The sequence below is a fragment of the Capra hircus genome, chromosome 11 (genome assembly GCF_001704415.2).
Source record: "Capra hircus breed San Clemente chromosome 11, ASM170441v1, whole genome shotgun sequence".
In the NCBI taxonomy this organism is placed as follows: Eukaryota; Metazoa; Chordata; class Mammalia; order Artiodactyla; family Bovidae; genus Capra; species Capra hircus.
The window spans coordinates 83,093,442-83,115,426 of NC_030818.1; the positions used below are offsets into that span (position 1 = coordinate 83,093,442).

At 41.0% G+C, this 21,985-nt stretch overlaps 1 non-coding gene across 1 annotated transcript; it reads left to right on the top strand.

The window, feature by feature from the left end:
• Positions 1,874–1,946, top strand: TRNAY-AUA. The gene has a single exon. It is a non-coding gene; the product is annotated as a tRNA-Tyr (tRNA).

Below are 21,985 nucleotides of genomic sequence, written 5' to 3' on the forward strand. Positions count from 1 at the left end.
TCATTTCCTTTCTGCCTGCTTGGGACTGACTGGCTTTGGACATCCAGGGCTTTAAGTTCTGGGTAGGTTGGTCAGAGCATCAGAGAAGCAGTGCCTTGTGGAGGCTTGGTTTCCTTCTGCTCTGGTTCTGATTTTGAATCTTTGGTTGAAAGATTTCAGTTTGCTGGCAAATGTTTACTTTACTGTTGTTTTTAAATTTCATTTGAGGCAATGCTTTGAATTATCATTTGAAGTTCTGAGGAAAGAGGGTCGATGCTGTAATTAAAGTTTAAGAAAAATTGCCTTATGTATCATAAAAAAAGTAAAAGCCAGTATATTTTTATTGCTTGTTTATTTGCCACTCAAATATGATGCAATTTCAACTTCTTAAAAAATAATTCTACTGTTAGCTTGGTTTTGTTTTTCATTTAAAAAGAATGAAATAATCTGGAAAACTTTAAAGCTCAGAGAGCTGTAGTAGGACATGGAATTGGACCTTGGTCTGCTATAGAAAAGCAGAACTGAGTTTTAGTCCTGATTTTTTAATGCTTGCTGTGAGATCTTTATAAAAATCACTTTTAATCTAGGCTCTGTTTCCTCACTATAAAATGAATGGGTCAGACTAAATGACTGTAAGATCCTTTTCTGCTCTTAAAAAAATGGCAAATTCTTATTCTTTTTCATTTAGTTACAAATAATGGGGAAATGAAAACTTAAGTAAAACAATTTCATTTTAAGCTTTACAAATGAATAGTGTAAATGAGATTATAGAAAGAAATGTTTAAAATGCTTGAGAGAACACTTGCAAGTAATTTGAAATCCTTGAATAGTATGGATTTAAATATAAAAAAAATGATTGGCTAATTGCAAACCTTTCTTAACTACTCATTAATGCGACCTGTGGAACATGCTTTGCTTTAATTGCATCCCTGTAGATTCTTGACAGGAATAAAGTATACTTTGCAAAAAAAAAATCCTATTACAATTTATGTTTGTTTTGCTAATTCACCTTGTGTCTGGGCAGTGTTGTGTTTACGAGCGCAGGCTCTGGTTCCAGATTCTAGGGTCCAGCCCTGGCTCTGTTACTTACAGCCTGTGTGACCTTGGGTAAGTCACTCAGCCTCTCTGTACAAGAAGCATGACAACTGCATACCTGCCCCCCTGCACCCCCCCCCCCCCACCATAGGTTAATGATGAAGGTTAATGCAGTATTATATTTAGAAGTTTGCCTGGTATCAGTTCAGTTCAGTCGCTCAGTCATGTCCGATTCTTTGCAACCCATGGACTGCAGCATGGCAGGCTTCCCTGTCCATCACCAACTCCCGGAGCTTGCTCAAACTCATGTCGATCGAGTTGGTGATGCCATCCAACCATCTCACCCTCTGTTGTCCCCTTCTCCTCCTGCCTTCAATCTTTCCCAGCATTAGGGTCTTTTCCAGTGAGTCAGTTCTTCGCATCAGGTGGCCAAAGTATTGGAGTTTCAGCTTCAGCATCAGTCCTTTCAATGAATATTCAGGACTGATTTCCTTTAGGATGGACTGGTTGGATCTCTTTGCAGTCCAAGGGACTCTCAAGAGTCTTCTCCAACACCACAGTTCAAAAACATCAATTCTTTGGTGCTCAGATTTCTTCATAGAAAACATTTTGTCTTTATCAAACATTTGCCTGGTATGTTTGATAATTGGTGTGTTATTACGATGGCTTCATTTTAGTGATTTGCTTTAGGTATGATCTATAATCTTAAACTACAATTTTATATTTATAATTGAGCTTTTAGTCTTAAAATGCCCATTGCCTATTCAAGGTGCTCATGTTGTTGGAATTCTCTTTGGGAAGTCACACGTGATGGGAAGCAAGTGGACGGGAACAAGAAAGTGGCATAAATTTGCTAGCTTCCCTGGTGGCTCAGATGGTAAAGCGTCTGCCTATAATGCAGGAGACCCAGGTTCAATCCCTGTGTCAGGAAGATCTCCTGGAGAAGGAAATGGCAACCCACTCAAGTATTCTTGCCTGGAAAATCCCATGGACGGAGGAGTCTGGTAGCCTACAGTCCATGGGGTTGCAAAGAGTCGGACATGACTGAGTGACTTCACTCACTCACTCACTCCTTAATAAGATAGTGAGTTGGATTAGATTGCTAGACTTGGTTTGCTTAATTGGGGATTTACAGCCTTTGGGGGCTGATGTCTATGTAAGAGGCGTATGCAAAATAATGTGTGTAGGTACAGTTTTCTGGGGGTAAATATCTGTTTGCTTTGTTGTTCAGTTGCTAAGTCATGTGTCACTCATAGAGTACAGCACACCATGCTCCTCTGTCCTTCACTATCTTCTGAAGTTTGCTTGAATACCATTCAATGTGTTCTCAGATGAATCCATGAAGGGTTAAGAGCTTCCTGTCTCAAGGATCTTCAGTGCCCCTTTTAACTCTACAGTCCCACAGCTACAAGACATTAGAATTTGGGTGAAATCACTTGGGAACAGGGTTTCTGGAAAAACAGAACTGAAGCCATTTCCTGGTGAGATAGAAAACTGCTGTTTTTGACAGTTCCTTCTGGCAATAGTAAGAACAGGAAAAAAAAAATAGAGTATAAAGTTTCAGCTGACAGATGACCCAGTTTGTCCCTCTTTTTCAGTGAGATAAATACTACATACTCAGTTCTTTGGAAAATTTGTATTATTGTGAGGGTCGTTACTCAAGTTAGACCTGTTATATATACTATATGGGCTTCCTACGTGGCACTAGTGGTAAAGAACCCATGCCAATGCAGGAGACATAAGAGGCTCAGCTCAATCCCTGAGTGAGGAGGATCCCCTGGAGAAGGAAATGGCAACCATCTCCAGCATTCTTGCCTGGGAAATCCCATGGACAGAGGAGCCTGGCGGAATACAGCTGAGTTGGACACAGCTGAAGCAACTTAGCGCACACACACATATCTATGTTATACATATAATGATGGCATTAGTGTTTAGGGTGTCATTCTTGACTTTGCTAGCAAGATATAAGTGCGCACATTTTTTTCTTGAGTCTTACCTCTAATCACTCTATATTAATCAGGTAAATTCCTCTTGATAGGCTGTGCTGTGACCAAATCCTTTCCTTTTGGAAGGATCTGAGAAGAGAGATTGGGCAGATCAGAGTTGGGTTCTGGACTTGGGAAAATTGCAGGGAATCTGACACTCAATAAATTGGGGGTTGGAATAGTAGATAAGACTCTTTGAAGGAGATTCCAGAGAACTACAGGCACTGGTGAATCCAACCGTTTCCTGCTTTCCTTCTTAAACGTTTCTGAAGAGTTCTTTGAATTGAGATTTTTAAAAAGCAACAAGAAATAGGTAGAGAACTCACTCAAGATATTTATCACCTATAATTATTAAACTGCACATGCATATTTAAAGAAAACATCTATTTCTGCTTTATTGACTATGCCAAAGCCTTTGACTGTATGGATCAAAATAAACTGTGGAAAATTCTGAAAGAGATGGGAATACCAGACCACCTGACCTGCCTCTTGAGAAATCTATATGCAGGCCAGGAAGCAACAGTTAGAACTGGACATAGAACAGACTGATTCCAAATAGGAAAAGGAGTACGTCAAGGCTGTATATTGTCACCCTGCTTATTTAACTTCTATGTACAGTACATCATGAGAAACACTGGGCTGAAAGAAGCACAAGCTGGAATCAAGATTGCCGGGAGAAATATCAATCACCTCAGATATGCAGATGACACCACCCTTATGGCAGAAAGTGAAGAGGAACTAACGAGCCTCTTGATGAAACTGAAAGACAAGAGTGAAAAAGTTGGCTTAAAGCTCAACATTCAGAAAACTAAGATCATGGCATCTGGTCCCATCACTTCATGGCAAATAGGTGGGGAAACCAGTGGAAACAGTGTCAGACTTTATTTTGGGGGGCTCCAAAATCACTGCAGATGGTGATTGCAGCCATGAAATTTTTTAAAGACGCTTACTCCTTGGAAGGAAAGTTATGACCAACCTAGATAGCATATTCAAAAGCAGAGACATTATTTTGCCAACAAAGGTCCATCTAGTCAAGGCTATGGTCTTTCTAGTGGTCATGTATGGATGTGAGAATTGGACTGTTAAGAAAGCTGAGTGCTGAAGAATTGATGCCTTTGAACTGTGGTGTTGGAGAAGACTTTTGAGAGTCCCTTGGACTGTAAGGAGATCGGTCCTGGGTGTTCTTTGGAAGGAATGATGCTAAAGCTGAAACTCCAGTACTTTGGCCACCTCATGAGAAGAGTTGACTCATTGGAAACAACTCTGATGCTGGAAGAGATTTGGGGCAGGAGAAGAAGGGGACAACAGAGGATGAGATGGCTGGATGGCATCACTGACTCGGGAAGTGAGTTTGGGTGAACTCTGGGAGTTGGTGATGGACAAGGAGGCCTGGCGTGCTGCAATTCATGGGGTCGCAGAGTCGGACACGACTGAACTGAACTTAATATGTCGTTTTCATTGGAGTATGGCAAAGCTGCTAACTATCTATTTCAGTTGTGTGTCCCACTCTTTGTAACCCCATGGAGTGCAGTATGCCAGGCTTCCCTGTCTATCACCAACTCTCGGAGCTTGCTCAAACTCATGTCCATCGAGCCAGTGATGCCATCCACCCATCTCATCCTAGCTAACATCTCATGTTAACTGTTACACACTCCTTATTGGAAAATTGCCTAGAAAGACATTTGTCTATGATGGGTTCTATCAGGATCTTCTACTTCTTTATCTCGTTTAAATCTTTGAAATTCTCAGTTTCCTCTGTGTCTTGTGTTTCTTCAAAATCCATATCAGACTATTTTGGATTAGATGGTAATTTCAGATTCTCCTCCATCTATCTGTCTCTAAGTCTGTCTTTGCCTAGTATAGATACAGAGTTCATTGGATGGCATATATTTTTTTTAACTTTTGTTATTAACATTGCTTTTTTTCTGTTTTTGCAAAAGAGCTAACTAGAAATCCTAGAAGTCTTGGAGGATGTGTTGGTCTCTGTGAAAACATGTTAGCCATAAAACTCATCCTTCAGGGCATTGGAAGTGTTCTATAAGCAGAATAGGATTTGCAGAGAGAGAAAGAGAAAACAACTCTGGTTCAGGCTTTTTCTAGAAAATCTTGTTTTCATTGACTTTTTCATTCAGTCGCAAACATGCTCTGAGCACCTAATATGTGTCAGGCACTCAGAGAAGCTGAGGAAATGGAATTGAGTAAGAAATGACCTCTGCTCTCAAGGGGCACAGGGTCCATGGGGAAAAAAGACAGTTGTATTTACAGTACAGGGTGAAGATCGTTACAATAGAGAGAGAACCAGGATGCTATGGGAGATGTAATATAATTTATAGTAAGAAAAATGGAAAAGGCGATGGCACCCCACTCCAGTACTCTTGCCTGGAAAATCTCATGGATGGAGGAGCCTGGTGGGAAGAGTCGGACACGGCTGAGCGACTTCACTTTCACTTTTCACTTGCATGCATTGGAGAAGGAAATGGCAACCTACTCCAGTGTTCTTGCCCAGAGAATCCCAGGCACGGGGGAGCCTGGTGGGCTGCCATCTATGGGGTCGCACAGAGTCAGACACAACTGAAGCAACTTAGCAGCAGCAGCAGAAGCAGTAAGAAAAAAAAAAAAAATATATATATATATATTTGGTCTTCATCTTTGTTTCTGGCACAGAGCCCCTAAAATCTTCGGAATTTCCTGAGAGAGTGATCAAGGTGTCTTTGAGTTTATGTTAATGAGGTTACTTTTGGAAATCCCTTAGGGAAGCTAAGGATGGGGTCTGGTTGCCAGGGGAACTAATCATGTAATTAGAGGTTTGGAGCATTCAGTCCTGGCCTGGACCAATGGAGGTAGGGGAGCTAGAGATTGAGTTCCATCACCAATGGTCAGTGATTTAATCAAGCATGCCTACGGGATGAAGCCTTCCTAAAACCCCAAAGGACAGGGATCAGAGAGCTTCTGGCATCTGGGTTGGTAGATACATGGAGATTCGGGGAGAGTGGCATATCTAGCACGTGTGGAAGCTCCATGCCCTTGTGTATTAATACGTGCCTCACCCAGTGCATCTGTTCCACCTGGCTCTTCTTGAGTTATATCCTTTTATAATAAGCCAGTGAAAGTGAAAAAAGTGACAGTGTTAGTCACTCAGTGGTGTCCAGCTCTTTGTGACTCCATGGGCTGTAGCCCACAAAGCTCCTCTGCCCATGGAATTCTCTAGGCAAGAATACTGGACTCGGTAGCCATTCCCTTCTCCAAGAGATCTTCCCAACCCAGGGACTGAACCTGGATCTCCTGATTCTTTACCATCTGAGCCACTTAAGCTGATAGGCATAAATAAATGTTTTCCTTAGTTTTGTGAGGCATTTCAGGAAATTAACCAAACTGTAGGAGGGGTCATAGGAACCTCTAATTTATAGCCAATCAGTAATGCAAATAACAATCTGGATTAATGATTGACATCTGAAGTAGGAGGAGAGGGGAGGGGGCATTCTTATAGGATCCAACACTTTTTCTCAGTAGAGTGTGTTAAGATTGAGTTAATTGTTTGGGGGTATAGGAAAAAATCTACACTGAAACAGCACAGAGGAATGGCATAGGGCTGAGCCTAGGCTGTTCAGGAAAAACTCTGTAGAGCTGAACTTGGCCTTAGTCTTGAAGAGTGAGTATGGATTGTTTAGATAAAAAAGAGTAGAATAGGGATGGGCATTCAAGCAAAGGATGTACCTGTTCAAAGACTGAAATATAGAGAAACATTTAAAGTCCACAGGAATACAGGTCTGTGCTTCAGGACCCTAGGGGCAGAGAGTTTTTAATTCTGTGGCCCCTTCCTGAGTGTCACCTCTAGGGACCCTCATGAACTGGCCTTGCTGCTCCAGGACTTACTTTTCTCCACCAGCTGCTTTGTAGGAGTTTGGCTACATTTCATGCTTTTCCTGTAGGGCTTACACTGACACTGTCACAAATAAAAGCAAATGAGGAAACAGCATTTCTTCCTTGTAGTATGTAAAGATTTTCATTCTGGTTCTGTATAGAGGATCTCTATTCTGAGAGGCATGCTGGGAGGAGTGGAAAGAACATGAAAACCAGGGTCAGATGACTGGAGAACAAATCCTTAGTCTTCCATAATCTAAGCCTGTAAGTCTGGAAAAACCACATAAACATGTTGAGCCTCAGTTTCCTGCCAAATTATGTTTAATAATATTAACTACAGTATAGGGTTATTGAGAAAAGTAGATGAGATGATGAGGCCAGATAAATTTTGAACAATTAGGATATGCTGATGATGAGTGTTGTTATTATGTATCTTACAAGCACATATGCATTTTCACATTGTAAAAAGTGGTTCAGGATAAAGCTGAGATTTGGGGAGAAAAATACCATGAGGAATTTTTTGGAGATGAGAAGACAGCTCATTAGACATGAAGTAGGAGATGATTTCAAGTGAGTACCAAGGACTTACAGTGCTGGAGGACAGGGTGAGTGGGTTTTGAGATCTGTCCCATCAAACATATGGAGCCAGGACAAGTGGGGGCCGTGAGAGGCAGCGTGTGTGGGAAGGTGGTGACAGGGTGCTCAGGGGACAGGACGAGTGGGCTACGTGGGTGGGAAATGCAGAGTCTGGAGAAAACAGTAGCATCATGAGCTTATAGATGTGATGAGCAGGAAGTACACCTGATGAATACTCAACCTCACATCCTCATCCCACTGGTGAGGAAATTAGGTTCCTGAGAGGTTGATTTGTCCCTAGTCACAGCCATGGCCATCTGCAGAGCTGAAATTTAACCTTGGAAATCCAATTTTTTTTTTTTTCAATTCAGCTCAGAGACTCTGCTGCTGCTGCTGCTAAGTTGCTTCAGTCATGTCCGAATCTGTGCGACCCCATGGACTGTAGCCTACCAGGGTCCTCCATCCCTTGGATTTTCCAAGCAAGAGTACCGTAGTGGGTTGGCAGTTCCTTCTTCCATTCAGAGACTCTATTCAATCCTAATTGCAATAACTTTGGAGAATAAATTTAACACAGTAGTATATTTGCAAATAATAGATGATTGCTTATATTAATTCCTGTTTGTGTCAACCCTCCAATATTTACATACATCAGGGATCTCTCTCCCCACACCCCGTCACATTATTTACTCACAAATTCATGTATTCATTCACTCAAACATACGTTTGTTAGGAGTTCCTGTACTCTAGTTCCCAAATAAAGCAGTGGGATCCAAAGATGAATAGATCCCTGTCTTTAGCCGCAAAGAACTCCATCTTATATGAAAGAAAGACAGACACATGCAGTCCTGTGCAGTAAGCGTACACAAGGAAAAGTATAGTTTTGAAAATTGAGGGAATGGTTTCTCAGAGTTTATGATCAATGAACTGGGTCTTGGAGGAAAATGAGGAGTTTTCTACTTAGAGGTGGAGGGGGGCAGGGGGTGGGATGGAAGTAGAATGAAGATGCTGAATATTCCAGGTGAGTGATGCGCTAAAGTCTTCATGGCTGTAGGCAGAAAATCCTGACAACATTTGACAACGTAGGATGCCATTGTGAGGAAGCAACCTTGAGGTGAGTTATAGGAAAACATTTTGAAGTCTCAATCAAGTAAGAAGTGACTTAATGGAAATGATAAATGACAAACACATCAAAATTGAGAAAAAGTCACCTCTCTTCTAGCCTCAGTAAGAGGTGATGATGGTGTGATCTCACCTCCACTTTATGGAACCCTGTCAGATGGAATGCGGATTGTGACTTCTTCTGGTCCAGGAAGCAGAGGAGGAATTTCATAGGATGAGTTGTTTTCCCATTTGTTAAACTTTGGCAGCTATAACTGACTTCACACCTGCAGAGTTGGGTGTCATAACAATGACATTGTCTCTCTAAAACTGAAATAATGCTTGTGGAGCTGTGGGGATGCAGAGAGAAATAGGTTATGATTTCTGCCCCCTAGAGAAGGCAGCACTAGGTTGGAAGGACAGAAATGTGGTAAAACACACACAACATAGTTTCTGTGCAGCAGGACTCAGCAGACAGCAGGGGGTCAGGTGTGACTTGTTTCCTAAGGTTGAATCTTGAGGAATGAGTAGGAGTCAGATAATGGGAAGAAGCTCTTCCTTGCAGAAGAAATTAAAAACAGGACAATAAACTCTTGGGACTCTTGACTGTGGGAGATTTTCAGAGAATATAGATGGGAGAGTAAAGTAGAAGGGGCAATGGAAGCAAAAAGGCTAATCCCAAGAAACCTTCTAGGCTTAAAGGAGTTTAGGTTTTATTTCACAAGGTTGGGAGATCCACTGAAAATTTTTAAGTTAAAGATAATAAAAATAGGTGTTACTTTTGAGGAATCATTCTGGCTACAGTTCAGGGGAAGAAATGGACAGGGTCAAGATTAATTGCAGGGAGACCAGTTGTCTGGCTTTTGCAACCACATTGCCAAGAGATGAGAAGGTACTGAATTAAGATGTAAACACTACAGGGTTTAATCACCAATTATGTGAGGGGTGGAGGATATGGGAGAACTTTGGTCTGGCTCACAGACTTCAAGTTTAGTTTCCTGGGTAGATAGACATGCAGCTGAATAAGATTGGTCATAGAGAAGGAGAACCTAGTTTTGGATGCTGACATTTGTATCTGAGATGAACTGAGTTCTACATTTGTTGGATTTGAGGTGCCTGTGGGTCTTCCAGATTGGTGTATCCTGTAGAAAGTTGGATTACAGAGGGTAGGGTGGGTCTGGAGTTGAGTAGCACTATCTGCCTTTGAGATGAAGATCTGAGAGTCAGCAGCACGTAAGAAGTAGTTGAAAGTGGAGAGGGAAGGTGATTTTACTTTTCAAGAATAAGTGATCAGAGAGAGAGAGGAGACTGAGGGCTGAAGTGACTTCTCATTTCGAAATTATAAATCAGCAACTTCAGATCTTATTCATTGTTGACACAGCCTTTGGGTGTTTTCCCAATGGACAGACTTTGGCTGACAAGCAACCATGAATGCCAGGAGCTAGATATATTTTGTAAAGAAATTCTTCCCAAAGCAAGATATGTTTGGCTCTCACCCTGGGACTGTGTGTGCTCAGCCTCCAGCAACTCTTGGTAGTGGTTTGGATCATGTTCGGGCCAATATAGTTACGCTAGTATTTTGAACATAGTCATTTTGGATCGTAGACGTGAATGAGTATTCTCTAAGCTTCCCAGCTAATCTCATGTTTTGATCTGAATGAACTTGGCAGTTTGATATCCAGGTGTTAAAGGAGCTAGGACTTTGCCTTTTGAAAAGGAAGGAACTAGGAACCAAATAACTTGTGCTTTGCTTTTGCAAAGTCAGTGTGTGAGAGTCCTCTAGAGAAACAGACTGATAGTGTATCTATGGAGAGAGAAAGAGATTTATTTATTAATATAAGGAGTCTGTTCATGTAGTGATGGAGGCTGAGAAGTCCCATTGTCTGCTGTCTGAACACTGGGGACCCAGGAGAGCTGGTGGTGTAATTTAGTCCAAGTCTAAAGACCTGAGAGCCAGGGGCCCCTACAGCAGTTGATGTCCAAGGTCACACAATCAGGCAGGAAGGTCTGACTCGGTCTTCCTCCCCCATTTTGTTCTGTTCAAACCCCCAGAGGATTGGTGCCCACTCACTGGGGAGAGCAAACAGCTTTCTCAGCCCACTGATTCCAATGCTAATTTCATCTGCAAAGTTCTTTACAAGCCTACACCAGAACTAATGTTTAACCAAACATCTTTTATGGGCTGATCTGTGCTCCATCCACCCCCCACCCCCATTCATAGGATTAAAGCCTTAACTCCCATTGTCTTAGAATGTGGCTATGTATGGAGACTGGGCCTTTAAAGCAATGATTAAGTTAAAATAATGTGTTCCAGGTGGGTCCTAATCCAATCTGAATGGTGTCCTAAGAGGAGGAATGGGAGACCCACAGAGAGACACCAGGGATTCAGTGAGAAGGTGGCTGTCTACAGGCCAAGGAGAGAGACCTCAGAGGAAACTGAATCTGCCCACCCTTGGTCTTGGACCTCTGACCTCCAGCCTCCAGCCTCCAGACTGTGAGAAAATAGCATTCTGTCATTCTAGCTTTCTGTCATTCAAGCCCCCATTTTGGTATTTCGTTATGGAGCCCAAGTTGAATAATAACCCTACTACAGCTAACCATTCACTGAGTCAGGAACCCCTGTCTTTGTGTCCTCCTGCGTTTCATCATTTGTATTCATGGAATCATCATTTTCTTCTGGGGTTACTGCCAACAGCCACATCATTGGGTTCTCTCCTCTTTTCTTCCCCCCCTCTACAAAGTCATTTATTCTACAACTTTTAGATTAATAACTCTTGACTTTACCACTTTGCCAGTTTTGAACTGGAGAACTCTCTGCTGTAGTGGGAGAAGCTTCTGTGCAGCACAGGATGTCTGAAAGCATCCCAAGGCTCTACCTGCTAGAGGCCAGTGCGGTCATGACAACCAACACTGTCTCCGGCCGTTTCCAAATACCCTCTGTGGTCAAAATCCCCTCTGATACAGAATCAGTTTTTAAAGCCCAATTCTTTCATCTTTCTGTTAAAAAATCCTTTGATGATTACCTGTTATCTTTGCTGTGTTTCCCAGATAAGTCCCACATCATGACAGGGCAGGGAGAGGTAAGGGAGATAGGATGATGCTTGGATGACCTCACCTTAGTTCTAATCTGCAATTGGCAGCTCCTTAATTAATCTCTCTTCTGGGCAGAGGGGATGTCAGAAATCTACAGAGGTGTGCTTCATGTAAAAATATGAGTTTTTTAAAATCAGTATGAATCATACTCACTCTGACCTACAGAAGACATAACTTACCTTTCCACTTTGTAAAATCATGAATGCTATGCTTGCATGCTCAGTCATGCCCAACTCTTTGCAACTGCAGGGACTGTAGCCCACCAGGCCCCTCTGCCCATGGGATTATCTCAGGCAAGAACACTAGAGTGGGTTGCCATTTCCTCCTCCAGGGGATCTGCCCAATCCAGGGATTGAACCCACGTCTCCTGTAGCTCTTGCATTGGCAGACAGAATCTTTATTACTGAGCCACCCAGGAAGCCCTATAAAATCATGAAGAGAAAATACTTATCAGGGCTCTGCTATGTGCCAGAGCTTTAGAGAAATTAACATATGTAATCCTCACAGAAGCCCTGGCAACATGATACCATGCTTAATCCTGTTTAACTAGTGAGGAAATTTAAATTACATTACCTTCCTTAATAGCACAACTAACCAGACTGGAGTTTAAACTTGAACCCAGGTCATCTCCATGTTGTGGGCACAGCAGTGAAGGCGGGAATCATCTTAGCTCTGCACCACTAGGTTTGTGTTTTTGTCTGAATTAATTGACTTTTCTGAGTTTCGTTTCTTTCTCAAAGACTGGGGAGGAGAAAACCTGTCCTGTCCTTATAAGTTTGTTATAGCATGAGATAAAGTCTAATGTCTAGTACAAAGTAGATGAATGGTAAGAAGTCATTATTTTTTGTATTGCGGTATAGTTGAAGTACAATGTTGCGCTAACGACTCAGTTATACGTGCATATATATATATATATATATTCATATTATTTTCCATTAAGGTTTATCACCGCAGGATATTGACTATAGTTTCCTGTGCTATACAGTGGGAACTTGCTGTTTAACCATCTTATATTTACCAGTTTACATCTGCTAACCCCAAACTGCCAATCCATCCCCCTCCCATTGCCCTCAACAACTAGCAGTCTGTTCTCTATGTCTGTGTTATGGATAAGTTTATTTGTGTCATATTTTAGATTCCACACATAAGTGATATATTTGTCTTTCTCTTTCTGATTTATTTCACTTAGTCTGATACTCTCTAGTTGCATTCATGCTGTTGTAAATGGCATTGTTTTATTCTTTTTCACAGCTGAGTGGTATTCCACTGTATATATATATATATATACATCTTCTTTACCCATGCTTTCATCAATGGACATTTAGATTGTTACCATGTCTTGGCCATTGTGAATAGTGCTTCTGTGAACTTAGTGGCGCATGTATCTTTTTGAATTATAGTTTTGTCTGGATGTATGCCCAGGTGTGGGGTTGCTGGATCATATGGTAAACAAATTCATTCTTGTATATGTTTGTATAATATATACACTGATATATTTGTGTAATAACTATGATACTTGATCTAACCATGTTATCCATGAATTAAGGATAGAAGACATGTGTAGTGGCAGGTGTTAAAAATGTAGAACAGTATAAATATTTAACATTTGAGAACTGTAAGAGTGCCTATGTATGTGTGTGTCTAAGAACACCCAGACTCAGAAGTTGTAGCTTACCCACTGTCATATAGCTCCTGAATGACAGAGCTATCTTTCAAGCTTGAGTCCATTTGGTTCTGAAATCCAGGCTCAGATGCATTCCTTTGTCTTCATGTGACAATTTAAGGCTTAAGTTTCTTAGCTATATCATGTGTTTCAAAACAGTTTAGGTGTCAGACCCTAATCATGTAAAAAAAATTTATGTTCTTTTTGAAATGAAGATCCACAGGGATGATAAACCTCATAGCTTAGCAACTATGTGGCACAGCTGCCCCTGAGGGCTAATATATCAAAAAGAGAAGCAGATACAGAACTTGTCAGTATTCATGTTTCTTTTCTCTCTTTCATACACACACACAAATACACAGGCATGCATGCTCATGTGTAATCTGGAAAGTCTTCAAGATAATGTAAAGGGCTCAAGATAATGTATGTGGAAAGTGATTTTGTATTAGAAGAAGCTGGAGAAGACAGTTTGGATATTGATCAAAACAACTGTATAAGAACCACCGCCCCTCCCAAGGGAAATTAGGCTCCATAGTAAATAAAAATTACCTTAAGATAATTGCTAACTTTATAACCATTTTAAGTTCAACAAAAAAAACTCAGAAATACAAGAGAACATGTCATAATGGAGATATTTAAATAATTATGTTTGAAATCATGAGAGTACTAAGCATGTCCCAAACCCCACAACTATTTACATAGTTAGGCCTTGGGGACATTCATAAGATTGATTCCAAGTAAAGAACAGAAAAGGATTATGTAAATCATTTCTGTTAGTGTGTGGTGGTGGTGGGGTGTTGTTATTGTTTTTTATAGAGAATCTGTGAAGATACTGGGAGACTACAAGGAGAACAAAAGAAAATGTGATGCAGAATTTCACAAAATAAATGAACTGAGTAGAACATGTTTCCCCAGAGAAGTTTGAAAACTAACTGAAAATGAAGTGGAATAGATTTTATAGAGAAAAAGTGCTTTGATGAAGTGATGGCATGATCAGCACTGGGTCATGTAGACAAAAAAAAAAAAAAAATCAAGATGGTTCTTGGTCATTTGGGAGGCATTGCCTAGAGAGGTCCATTCTTCCTTCTGACCTTCTCTTATTCCCCTAGACTGTCAGCCTTTGTGCATTTTAGTAATAAAAACAAGGACAAAGAATTCAAATTTTAAAAAGGAGTAATAACATTTCCTTGATTATTTTGGCTAAATTTGTTTTTTGTGTGTGTGATTAGTTTCATTTGTAATGCAGAAAATGGAGAAAAATCATAGGAGGTCACATGCGAATGGGTGAGCAATTCAGAGCGGTCTGTGCAGCTAAAGCATAGGTGGGTTTGTGGTATGTGGTAGAAGGTATATGGAATAGCTCTTCTAAAGTAGTGTTGACTGAAAAAAAAAAATACATGCAACCTAAAAGTTGAGAGTTATGTTTTATTTAGCAGGAAGTTTTAGGACTTCAAGCCTAGGAGGTGGGGCCTCAAGTAACCCTGAGAGAACTGCTCCAAGGAGGTGAGGGGAGGAGCTGGATTATATAGAAGCTTTGCAATAACGGGCAAGTGGTTGAATGTCAAGGTTATTGTGAACTAAAGAAAACCAGACATCCCAAGGTAAGGAGTTTAGGGCTTTTCTATGTATGAGAACATGCAAGAGTTTGGACTCACTGAAATCATTCCTTTGCTATGCACCTCAGTTTTCTGGGCTGGCATCCTGTGTTTTTACATTTTGAGTTTCCTCGGGACTCACCATAAGGAGTGGCTGCTGGATGGCAGGTGTTGTTTTCCTGCTTCCTTGGGGCTCACTGGCTCCTGTTGGAGCAATTGCTGATGACTGTAATGTTCTTGTTTACTGATATGGCAGGAAATATTCCATTTGTCAGCAGAATGACTTAAACTGATCAAAATGACAGTTACACCTAACAACATTTCTTCTGAAGGATAGATATGTTGGAAATAAAGGAAGGCATATACTTTCTTGCTCAACATTTCCACTTATGTCCACACACGGGCATGCGCATAGTGGAGGTCTCGACACATGGAATGGTGGAGATTTTTATGATCTAGTAAGTCACGTCTGGAACTCTGCAGCAGTGGTTCTCAAAGTGTAGCCCTGGGCTGGCACCAATACTACATGGGGACTTATTAGAAATGTAATTCTCAGGTTTCATCTCAGACCTAACCAATCAGAAATTCTGGAGAATATCCATCTGTGTTTGCATAGGATCCCCAGGTGACTCTGATGAAATCTGTAAAATCTGACAGCTGTGGATCTACAGCATATAGCAACACCTGTGTCCATCCAGCTGGGAGATGAACAGGAGGTAATCCTTGTCCTCAAGCAAATCTCAGTCTAGTTGAGCTCTTAAATAGATGTGTGAGTATTTATCAGTTTTGAAGGTTATTGTAGTGCAGGTGGGCTATGAAAGTAGAGATTAGGGAGAGACTGACTTGACCTGAGGCTATGGGCAAAGGGTTCAATGTAGAGATGTACTTAAGGATGAGGGGGATCTTTCCAACCAGACAAAGCCAGAGAATAAAATTGTAGGCAAGGGGAAAATGGCATGTCAAAGCACAAAGGCATGAGGGAAATGATCTGTATGGGGTGTCTTAGGTGGTTGATGTGACTTAAGCAATGATAATGGGTGGGAATTTGGGGAGTAGCACTGACCTACTCCCCGCTACTCTTATCTCCCCCTGTTGATTATTGCAGTGATCTCCAAACTTATCTTTTTGCCTTCAGGATTAGTCAGTCAGTTCAGTTCGGTCACTCAGTCGTGTCCGACTCTTTGAGACCCCGTGAACCATGGCATGTAAGGCCTCCCTGTCCATTACCAACTCCCAGAGTTCACCCAGACTCATGTCCATTGAGTCGGTGATGCCATCCAACCATCTCATCCTCTGTTGTCCCCTTCTCCTCCTGCCCTCAATCTTTCCCAGCATCAGGGTCTTTTCAAATGAGTAAGCTCTTTGCATGAGGTGGCCAAAGGATTGGAGTTTCAGCTTCAACATCAGTCCTTCCAATGAACAACCAGGACTGATCTCCTTTGGAATGGACTGGTTGGATCTCCTGGCAGTCCAAGGGACTCTCAAGAGTCTTCTCCAACACCGCAGTTCAAAAGCATCAATTCTTCTGCACTCAGCTTTCTTTATCAGCCAACTCTCACATCCATACATGACTATTGAAAAAACCATAGCCTTGACTAGACAGACCTTTGTTGACAAAGTAATGTCTCTGCTTTTGAATGTGCTGTCTAGGTTGATCATAACTTTCCTTCCAAGGAGTAAGTGTCTTTTAATTTCATGGCTGCGGTCACCATCTGCAGTGATTTTGGAGCCCAGAAATATAAAGTCAGCCACTGTTTCCCCATCTATTTCCCATGAAGTGATGGGACCAGATGCCATGATCTTCGTTTTCTGAATGTTGAGCTTTAAGCCAACTTTTTCACTCTCCTCTTTCACTTTCATCAAGAGGCTCTTTAGTTCTTCACTTTCTGCCATAAGGGTGGTGTCATCTGCATATCTGAGCTTATTGATATTTCTCCTGGCAATCTTAATTCCAGCTTGTGCTTCCTCCAGCCCAGCATTTCTCATGATGTACTCTGTATAGAAGTTAAATAAGCAGGGTAACAATATTCAGCCTTGATGGACTCCTTTTCCTATTTGGAACTAGTCTGTTGTTCCATGTCCAGTTCTAACTGTTGCTTCCTGACCTGTATACAGGTTTCTCAGGAGGCAGGTCAGGTGGTCTGGTATTCCCATCTCTTTCAGAATCTTCCACAGTTTATTGTGATCCACACAGTCAAAGGCTTTGGCATAGTCAATAATGCAGAAGTAGATGTTTTTCTGGAACTTTCTTGCTTTTTTGATGATCCAGTGGATGTTGGCAATTTGATCTCTGGTTCCTCTGCCTTTTCTAAAACCAGCTTGAACAAGATTGCTCCTCACTAAATCGATTTTCCACGCAACAACTGGAAGGGCCATTCAAAAGTGCAGATTTGGCCATGTCACATTCCTGCTTGAAACCCTTTGATGGCTCTGGTTTGTTTACAGAATAAAGCTCAGACTCCTTAGCCTACTATATAAGATCTTGCATGATCTTCTTTGCTTTCCTCTCTACTCTCATCTCTTTCATCTCTTTCTAGTTCTGATTAGGATCTTTGACTTGCTGCTCTTCAAACTTCCATTCCCTTTAGAAACTCCTACTTAACCTCCAAGTGTTAACTTAAATTTCACTTCTTCCAGTATGTCCCAAGAGCTTCCCACTTCAGGAGTTGGCTTCTATGATATCCTGGGATGTGTCTATCCTAACCCTTACCATATGGTACTGATATTGCTCATCTGTTTCCTCCCATCTTATTCTGATCCTGTGGAGGACAAAGATTCAGTCTTCTTAGTTCCTAAGCTCAAATGATGTATGGCACTCCATAAAGATGGAGTGAAACTTTATGGAATGGATAAACTATGAAGGAATCTGTGAAAGAGCCTGTGAGGAGAGGTTAAGAGAAATTAGTTTTCTCCTCTAGTCAACAGCATCATTCTGTTTTGGGAAACAATGGTGCTGGCAGTAAGTTCATAACTCTGATGCCCTTCCAACCTGTTCTTCTTTCTGGATACTTAATCTTGTTGCAACTCTGCCACTTACACAACTACATCTGTGTAGCTTTAATTATTCCATCTCTTTACCAAATTGAGCACAGCATGGGAAACCTCTATTAGAACATGGATATTGATCTACTTTAGTATAAAGAATCCACCTGCCAATGCAGGAGACACAAGAGATGTGGGTGTGATCCCTGGGTTGGCAAGATCTCCTGGAGAAGGAAATAGCAACCCACTCCAGTATTCTTATCTGGAGAATTCCATGAACAGGGGAGCCTGGTGGGCTACAGACCATGGGATCACAAAGAATCAGACATGACTGAACATTGAGTATGCCTTACACTGATTTACTTGATATCAGAGCTAAAATATAGGTGATTCTCTTTATTCATAGTAGTTATATTCTGTGAAATCACCATGCATGTTGAATTAGCAAATATTGAATGAACCATTGCTCCTAGAGTTAATGCAAGGTTAGTTTCCTTTGAAACTCTGATCATAATATTTTTGTCAACCAATTGATATATAACTTTATTTTATATGTGCTTCTGTGCAAAGGTATCCTATTTAATATATGCAGTTGATTCATAGTGCTGTTGGTCATGAGTTTAACATTAATAACTCATGCTGAAAAAAACTGAATAACTTGCATTTTCTCTGTAAGGCACATTGAAACTTTCCTGTGCTTAGGAACTCTAGATTGCATTTCAGTGGTGTGTTTGGGGGCCATTTTAAGTAGCAAAGTTATTAATAAAACCCACAAAATTATGAAACACATGGCAGTAATTATAGCATAAAAAAGGACATTTGTTTACAGTGTGTGAGCTGAAACTAGAAGGCAGAGTGTTGCCTTATTTGATCTCTGCTGAAGAAGTGTGATTAAATAACACAGAAGAAAATAACAATGAAATTAAAGTCAGGAACAATAAAAACAATTTAAAATGAAATGGACAAAGAATGAAAAAAATGAACCAAGTTGTAGAGCAACTTGAAGGAATATATGTGTAACTGGAGTTCCTGAAGGACAGGAAAGGAGAGAAGAGAAACACAATAATCAGGAGAAAAAATCTTACTCTTTTCTCTCCCTGAAAATATCTAGAGAGGAAAATTATAATCTAAAAAAGTTGAAACCAGCTCTAACAAGAAGAAATTAAGGACAGCAGGTCTGGGAGCAGGGGAGAGGGTGCATTTATATATGGAGGAATGAAGATAAGAGTGACAGCAGACTTATCATGAGAAACAATGCATGCTATATGCACTAGAAGAAAAAAAGGATAGCATCCCATGTCCAGTCAAGTATTAGTGTTATCGCTCAGTTGTGTCCAGCTCTTTGCAACCCCATGGACTGTAGCCCACCAGCCTCCTCTGTCCATGGAACTTCCCAGGCAAGGATACCTGAGTGGGTTGCCATTTCCTTCTCTAGGGGATCTTCCTGACCCTAGGGATAGAACCCAGGTCTCCTGCATTGCAGGCAGATTCTTTACTGGCTGAACCATCAGGGAAGCCCATATCCAATGAAAGTTATCTTTCAAAACAGAAAGGAAAATTTTTTTTCCAGCCATATAAAAATTAAACTAATTTACCCCTGCAAAACTTCACTATGAGAAATTTTAAGAGAAGTCCTTTAATCATAATAAAAAAATAACAAATGAAAGTCTTGCTCTACAGAAAAGAATGAAAAGCACTAGAAATGGTAAGTGGATAAATATAAATACATTTATCTTATAATTTAAAACTCTCTTAGAATCAACTATTTAGAGAAAAAAGTAATAGAAATGTATTTGGAGTTTATTTTTAAAATGGAAGTAAAATATATGACAACAGGAGAGAAGAAATGGAGGTATAAGTTTATAAGGTTCTTAAAAGGGATGCTGCTGCCGCCAAGTTGCTTCAGTCATGTTCGACTCTGTGCGATCCCATAGGCAGCAGCCTGCCAGGCTCCTCCATCCATGGGATTTTCCAGGCAAGAGTACTGGAGTGGGGTGCCATTGCTCCCTCGCCCCTGGGATACTCCAGGCAAGAACACTAGAGTGGGTTGCCATTTCCTTCTCCAATGCATGAAAGTGAAAAGTGAAAGTGAAGTCACTCAGTTATGTCTGACTCTTAGTTACCCCATGGACTGCAGCCTACCAGGCTCTTCCGTCCATGGGATTTTCCAGGCAAGAGTACTGGAGTGGGGTGCCATTGCCTTCTCCGTAAAAGGAATAAATTCCCTTAGATTGAAGATAGATTTTGATAAGTCAAAGATGTATATTATATACCTTAAATCAAACACTAAATAACACAACAAACAGTTTTATCTAATGAGCCAACAGAGGATATAGTGTGGAACCATAAAAATTTAATCCAGAAAGAAGAAAGAAAAAAAGGAAAAAGGAATCAAAGGACGCACATCTTACAACAGTCTAATATTTTATGTATTGTTGTTGTTGTTTAATCACCAAGTTATGTCTAATTCTTTTGGGACCCCATGGATTTAGCCTGCCAGGCTCCCCTGTCCACGGGATTTCCCAGGGAAATAGCAAGCATACTGGAGTGGGTTGCTGTTTCCTTCTCCAGGAGATCTATCTTCAGGACCCACGAATCAAACCCATCTCCTTCACTGGCAGGTGTTCCTGAGTCGGGAAGATAGATCTGCTGGAGAAGGAAATAGCAACCCACTCCAGTATGCTTGCCTGGGAAATCCCATGGACAGAGGCGCCTGGCAGGCTACAGTTCACGTAGTCCCAAAAGAGTTGGACGCAACTTAGTGACCGAACAACAACAAAATGCTCAATTGTTATCTCATTGGAATCACTCATTTAACTTTTTTCTCACTCATCAAGGGTGCTGGAGATGGTTTTGTTTTTATTCCACTCTCATGGATTTTTGTAGACAACTATACATCAAGAAAAAGCTCTAAAAAGATTGTTATATACAAAGTCTCCTGGATTTTTTTCTGTCGGAAGTGTCTACTTTCTTGGGAGTTGGAGAATGGCTTGGATATAGCATTTTATTCTGCTGAGATACTTTTGTTTCTATCATACAGAGTTCTTTTTAGAGACAAGAAAGAAAAATCATTGCTTCCCCTTCTTGGCTTTCATTAAAAAAATATCTAAAGGATTTTAAAAAGAAGTCTCAAGATTTTACATTGCAAAGCAGGCTATTTGGTTGGTATGAGAGAAATCCATAAATGGGCAATTATTTTATTCCCTGTCACAGAGGCTGGCTCAAAAGCAACTGTTTCTTAATTTTGATTGATAGGATTATAGAACATCAGAACTGAATGAGACATTAGGGAACACCTGGTCCCCCAGCTCTGATGTTACCAGGGTGGAAAATGAGGCTTGTTTCAAGTAATGGCTTCTCTGTGACCGCAAAGAAGTTAGCAATAAGTGGGTGGTGTGTGAAACAGTGATGGAGTGTGCTCTTGATTCCCACAGTCCTGGTTGAGCCATTTCCTGGCTGTATGATCTTAGACAAGCCCATTACCTGGTCTGATTTTATCTCTTTGGTGGTATTGTGAGGGATTTGGGAGATAGTCTGTGTTCAGTGCCTTGGGGAATAGTAAGAACTCAATAAAAGCAACTTCAGCCATTCCAGGGCCCAACCAACTCTAGCCCAGAGAGTGTGCTTCCCCATTGTGGCAAATCAATTACACTTCCCCTGCTTTGTCCAGTTTCCAGTTTCACTCTTTTTTTTTTTCTTAAATAAGTGTTTGCTAAACAGCTGCTGTGTACACCAACACCAGAGATATGAAGATGAATGAAAAGCACCCGCAATCACAGCTGCTTTGCCCTCCTGGTGCTTTTTCTCTAAGGAAAGATGACCTAGCAAACAAAAGGATCAGAGTAGAGGCATTCACAAGGTACAGAGGCCTGTCCTATCTTGGGCAATTACTTTTAGGGATCCTTTATTTTCATATGTTCACTCTAAGATGGCTACGCCTACCTGTATTGGCTGTAAGTAACAAACAGCTTCAAGGTAATTGGCCCAGTAGTTTTCAGAACTTAAGAAGGCTAATGTTACAAATATTTCTATCAATATATCCTCAGGAGGTTGGGCTGTGGACTCCATGCTTCAGAAAGTAGAGAGGTAGTTGGTGTTCAGTGTGAGAGCTGTAAGAG